The sequence below is a fragment of the Rattus norvegicus genome, chromosome 4 (genome assembly GCF_036323735.1).
Source record: "Rattus norvegicus strain BN/NHsdMcwi chromosome 4, GRCr8, whole genome shotgun sequence".
In the NCBI taxonomy this organism is placed as follows: Eukaryota; Metazoa; Chordata; class Mammalia; order Rodentia; family Muridae; genus Rattus; species Rattus norvegicus.
In genome coordinates, this window is record NC_086022.1 from 129,138,313 (window position 1) to 129,144,882 (window position 6,570).

The following is a 6,570-nucleotide window of genomic DNA, read 5'->3' on the forward strand; positions in this document are numbered from 1 at the left end:
ATCGCTCCAGTGAAAGCTCTTCCTATAAGAGTTTATTATTGTGGCATTAAAGTATGCACATGATTACTTTTTATTTATATAGATTTTATTTATTTATAATATTTTCTTTTGTTTATAAATCATATTTATTTACATATAATGTAATTAGTCTATTATAATGATATACAAAAGTTTGTGGTGGATGAAACCACAGAACTGATGAAGAATCATATTAATACATTCAAAACTACAGAAGCAGAGCATATATTTTTTATTTATTTTTTTTTCGGAGCTGGGGACCGAACCCAGGGCCTTGCGCTTCCTAGGCAAGCGCTCTACCACTGAGCTAAATCCCCAACCCCGCATATTTTTAAAATATGAAGGATCCACAGGATATCTCGGACCCAGCAGTAATTAATGGATACATCACAGAAACCTTTCCCAAAAGCTATGGTGACAAGGAACACACAGTTTGTAGGGCTCACACACTGTAAGGGACAGGGTGTAATAAAGGGTGTGAAATTTGGGGTAGAAATTTAGAATTGTCCAAGATGGAGTTTTAAAGACACCTGAGACCGACTGCTCAAAACTTGTCAATGAAAACTCTAACTGAATTTGCCCTAGAGACTCACCAGTGTGAACTTTGAACTAACCACATCCATTATGCATGCGAGAGTGAAGCGAGGGTGTGAACGTGCGGAAGTGAGATGCTGTGATTAATACTCCTGTCAGAAATCAGAACGCTATGCCAGCTGGTGATCTGCCTTAAGCCCCTCTCCCCGAGACTTACATTACAAACATGCCAGTTGTTCAACACGACACCACCATTTGTTTTTAGTAGACCACCTAGAACTGGTCCGTAGATTCCCTTCTGTGTTGAAATCACTAAGAAAATAGCGTCTTAGTCTTGGGAAAGCCCTTGGGATGCCAGATGATGTATATGATTTGATGAGGGCACAGATCAACTACAAAACTCTCCATTACAAAAGTTCAGAGAAAACTCTTGCTGGGGATAGGGTAGGTATTTGCCAAAGGTGAGTTTCAAAGTCGACAGAGGCTTTGCACACAGAAGCAAAGTTCTTCTCACAGTTACAGAGCTTATTTTTACTTTGTTTATATATGAGTACATAGTAGTGTCTTCAGACACACCAAGAGAGGGCATCAGATCCTATTACAGATGGCTGTGAGCCACCATGTGGTTGCTGGGATTTAAATTCAGGACCTGTGGAAGAGCAGTCAATGCTCTTAACCACTGAGCCATCTCTCCAGCCCCGTTACAGAGCTCTTAAAATAATTGACCCTAGGAAATAAGCTTGCGCTCTAGTGACTTAAATGATCGGCCGTGAAGCACTGAGGAAGACTGTCACGATGGGCCATCTCCAGGCTCACAAGAGCAAACTCTTTATAATGACAGTCTGCCCTGTTGTCTGCTTATGGTTATTCTTCCTTAATTGTTCTGGTTCCTGGTGCCAGGTCCTTTCACTGCTTTGTTCATTGATGGGCCTTTCTGTAGTACATTTCTTGTACAGACCCTGCTGAAGAAGAGCTGGAAAATTGGAAACTTAATGCATTTCACCTCTTCGTAAGTAATCCCCATGTTTGCTCTCAATCTCTCAGAGGCACACGGCCAGTTTTGCTAGAAAGTTTGGGGTGGATTTGCACACATGTTATCTTTAGAAAATCTTCCGCAAAGAGCGTTTGTGGGGAAGCTGCTTGGGTACATGGTACTTAATGGAATGCATTTCATCCAAAAGGATAAAAGTTCCCAGAAGGAAAGCTGACAGTGCTCATTTAACTGTCAGAAGATTGTCATAACTTCTGACGTAGCAGCGACACTTTGTATTTTAATAAGGAAATAACACATATACTGAGAAAAGCCACGTGCACCAAAATACTCATTGCTACATCTTTATGACTGAGAAATAGAAGCGACCAGGGACGCATAGGAAAGAGGTGAAGTCAGATGTGGAGCATCTACTTGTAGAGAAGAAAGAAGAAAGGAAGGTTGAGGTAGGGGCAAGGCTTAGGAAGCAAGTACCACCCCACAAAGTTAAATGCATATCCTGCCCACAAATAGTCCGACATGCACGCGAAGGAAATACATTGAAATACTCAGTTAAGTTTCCAGAAAGTGAGGCTATTGGCTGGTTTAGACTTATCTGCATACCGCTCTTAAGAGTGTTGTTTACTTTATTGACTTACTTATTGAGACAGAGTCTCAAGTAGCCTAGACTGGCTTTGAACTCCCTATCTTCCTTACCCCCCACCACCCAAGGAGTATTGATTTACTTTATTTAATTTTTTTTCCTTTGGCAATTTCATACAGGCGTATGCATCTTCATCTGCCATTCCAGTATCCCGTCCTCATCCCTCACCCACTGAAGCCCTTCTTCCCAGCAAGTTCCCTCTATTTTCTTCTTTCTTCTCTTTTCTTCTTATGATTCAGAGAGTTTAGTTTGGACTGCTTGCATGAGCTTGGGTTGGGGGAAGAAGAAGGTTGGTTTGCTTGTTTTCCTCTAGGAATCTGGTCGAAAAAACACAGAAGCAACTGGGGGGGGGAGATCATTTGGGCTTATAAAAGTGTGTCTACTTCTCAGAGGTCACAGTGGATTTTGATAAATGCACAGTATTTAACTGTGGACGCTCTTTTTCTGTATTTCTGTATTTGGCTGTATTTCTTCAACCTTTCAGTGAGCACTGTAAGTGCAGTGCTGGAGTAATAAATCACACACAGAATAGGGTGACCAGTCGTCCCTCCCCACATACCTCTGATGGTGCCCCTCATCTCCTAGAAGCTCACTTTATCTCACCGCTGAGAGACTGGCTAGAAGAAATCCATTCCCTTTTTGCTATTTTTCTATGCTAGAAATAAGCATAGATCGTATTTGATTTTTCAGGATGCTTCTATTTTAGAAGATGGTGTACATTTTCTCATCTTAGAAACATATTATTCAGTTTTCTATTTCAGAATTTTTCATATTTTTGCAATCAATGCGCTCCTTAGTGACAGTGAAATAGAGCCCTTCCTGGCTATTCAGGGCCCAGTAGATCTGTCTATTTGACCTTTTATTTGCCAGCTCTGTGAATGTGTTACTTAATGACATACTCCTAGGTTCCACAAAGTCCCCCAAGTCATTTAGTTTGGGCTTCACTTTTTAAAAGTTACCAAACCTTTAAGAAACATTTTAGTGAAGTATGAAACGTATTTTTATCTTATAGAGAAATGAAATCTATCACAGTAATTATTAGACAGAATTCAAAGTAACTCTGTAAATAGGACTTTTGAGTTTCATAGTTTACTGTATGTTCTTTAGAATGTCTCCAGAATGTTTAAATGTCTCCAGAATGATGTAATTATTCTTATACTTGAGATGAAGACAGATGCTAATATTCTTAAGGGCCATCATTTAAACCTTTTCCCTGAGATACTTGATGATTTCATTAGTATCAGAGACACACAAATGCATCAGACATTTAGAATGCTAAAAAGGCTACATTTACTGGAAAACATGGCTGCCTGTGGGGCTGGCAGATTGTCATAAGGGCCATTTGGAAACGCTCCCTGGTGGGGAAAAAATAATCACAGAAATCCTTGAGTTTCATGTTCAAGGATTTTCTGAATCCAACCAAAAGAGATACTCTTTGGTCAGAGAAAGAGCTTCACCCTCATGAGTCATGCATTTGAGTCAACGCCAATGCTTGGGTTGAACCTGTTACTGGAAAATATCAGTTGGGGGCAAATAAAAGGCTGACCAAAAAAAAAAAAAAAAACCAAAAAAAAAAAAAAAACCAACTTCAGTAGAAAAAGAAGCAGGAAATGAAACTTCCTTGGAGAAATCTGAAAATAATAGATTCTAGAGCAGCTGTTCTCAACTTGTGGGGCATGACCCCTTTTGGACCAAATGATCCTTTTTCAGGGGTTGTCTAAAGCAATTGGAAAGCATACATTATGATGTACAACAGTAGTAAAATTATAGTTATGAAGTAGCAACAAATAACTTTATGGTTCAGGGTCACCACAACATAAGGAACTGTATAAAAGTCCACAGCATTAGAAATCTACTGTCTAGGTAGTTGAGAACCACTGACCTAAAGGGTTTACAGAAGCATGTGTATATGCAGAGTTGTGCACATGCCCAGCAGTTATCCAAGAGGGCTTTGCTTTCTCTTCTAGCTGACCTTGAAGCTATGAGCAAGAAAGAAATGAAAGCTAAAACAGTACTCCCAAAGTACTGAAGCTAAGACCCTAAAGACACGCGGAGCCATCAGCAATGACTGGCAGGCTGGTTTGCTCAAAGCATTTAAGGAAGACTACGCAGTCATTAACTAATCACTGGGATAATCAAGCTGAAGCTTCAGTGCTCACGTAGGAAACACAAACCGAAACTTCACAGAATTAATCCAAGAATGTTACCAACCAGAAAAACAGCAACAACAGAAAAAAAGAAAAAGAAGAAAAAGAAACCCTGAAAATGGCAAATATAAATACAGGAGTTTCTATCTGTGTGTGAAAATTATGAGACCTATAAAGAAACGGAGCAGTTTGTATGGCAAACACAGAGGAAAGGTAAGTGATGGAAACAGCTCCTGGGGAAACCCATATATTGTATTCATGCAATTTTAAACAGGATAATCTGAAAAACGAAGAACCATGGTAACAAAAGAAAAGTATGAAAAACTAAAACAGAGTAGGTATACAATATATAAAAAGCAAAGATTATTGGTGGGCAGTGGTGGCTCACACTTTTAATACCAGCGCTCGGAAGGTAGAGGCAGGTGGATCTCTGAGTTTGAAGTCACCCTGATCTACAGGTTGAGTTCCAGGGCTGTCAGGGCTACACAGGAAACCCTATGTCAACAAAACAAAACAAAACAAAACAAAAGCAAAGTTTATCAATAAAGACAAATGATGGAAAATCCAGAAAGTTCTAGAATTGAAAGATGCAATGCTTGAAATAAAAATAATTGCTATGAAAGGCTCAACAGCAGATCTGATCTGGCAGAAGAAGGAATAAACATACTTAGAGATAGGTCACATGCCATGGTCCACTAAAGGAAAACAAAAAAAAGAATTGGATAATATTAACAGAGCCTGAGACCCTTGGAGACTCTCACTGTGAGTATGAACATTTGAATAAGGAGAATCTTTAAAAGGGTAAAGAGAATGGGGAGAAGAGTATTTGGGAAAATAATGGAGCTGGGTGTGGTGCTGCATGCCTGGCCTTTCAGAAGCTTGGGGCCAGTGTGAGCTCTGTGGGGAAACTGTAAAAGAAAAGCAGGCAGGGCAGGGTGGGGAAGAGGAGGAAGCCAACAATAAAAGGAGTGAAAGGAAAGAAATGAGTGAGTGAGTGAAGGAAGGAACTAAGAACACAGTTAAAAATTTCCAAATTTGAAAAAAACAACATTAGCTCACATATCCTAGATAGAAAATGAGTATTGGCTAAATAAGTCCAAAGAGAACTGTAACAGGTACAGCATCTCAAACTGTTCAGGGTCAAAGACAAAGAAAGACTGCAAAGTCATAATCTTCCAAGTGCAGCAATCCTCAGAGGAACTTAGCAGAAGCTACAGGAGTCAGAAGGCAGAAGATAACGAACTTACAGTGTGGTACAAACAAGGTGGCCGACCAAGAAGTCTGTAGGTAATTAATTATTCTTTAAAAAAACAAAGAAACGAAGATACTGTCCTCCTACTCAGAAAAGGGAGGAAAATAATCTCGGGAGGTAGAGACAGGGATGTAGAAGGGAGAGAGAACGGTGAGGGGAAAAGGGGAGCCGGTTCAGATACGGGAGGGAGATGGCAGAGAAGAAGTACAGAGGGTCAGGAATTTGAAAAGAGGTATGTAGCGGTGGGGTAGGGGGAACGGGGGGTGGGGAGGTAGCTACTAGAAAGTTCCAGATGCCAGGGACCCAAGAGGATCCCAGAACTCAACAGAGAGGACATTAGCTTGAATTTTCCAACAAATGTGAGAGAGAACTTGTAGAGACCATATCCAGTGGATAGGCATGGCCTCTGGTAGAAGGATGGGGACCCATCCACCTACCTCAAAAAAAAATAAGCCAGAATTACTCCTGTCAAAAGGAAATGTAGGGACAAAGAGTGGAGCAGAGACTAAAGGAAAGGCCATCCAGAGACTGCCCCTCCTAGGGATTCATTCCACCTGCAGACACCAAACCCAGTCGCTATTGCTGATGCCAAGAAGTGCTTGCTGACAGGAGCCTGATATAGCTGTCCCCTAAGAGGCTTTACCAGACTGACAAATTTAGATGTGGATGCATGCAGCTAAAACACTGGACTGAGCTCAAGCACCCCCATGGAGGAGTTAGGACAAGGACTGAAGGAGTGGAAGGGGTTTGCAACCCCATAGGAAGAACAGCAATATCAACAACCAACAAGACTCCCCAAAGCTCCCAGGGACTAAATTACCAACCACAGAGTACACATGGGGGAACCCACGGCTCCAGCTGGATATGTAGCATAGTATTACCTTATCAGGCATCACTGGGAGGGGAGTCCCTTGGTCCTGTGGTGGCTTGATGACCCAGTGTAGGGGAATGCTAGGGCGCTGAGGTGGGAGGGGGTGGGCAGGTG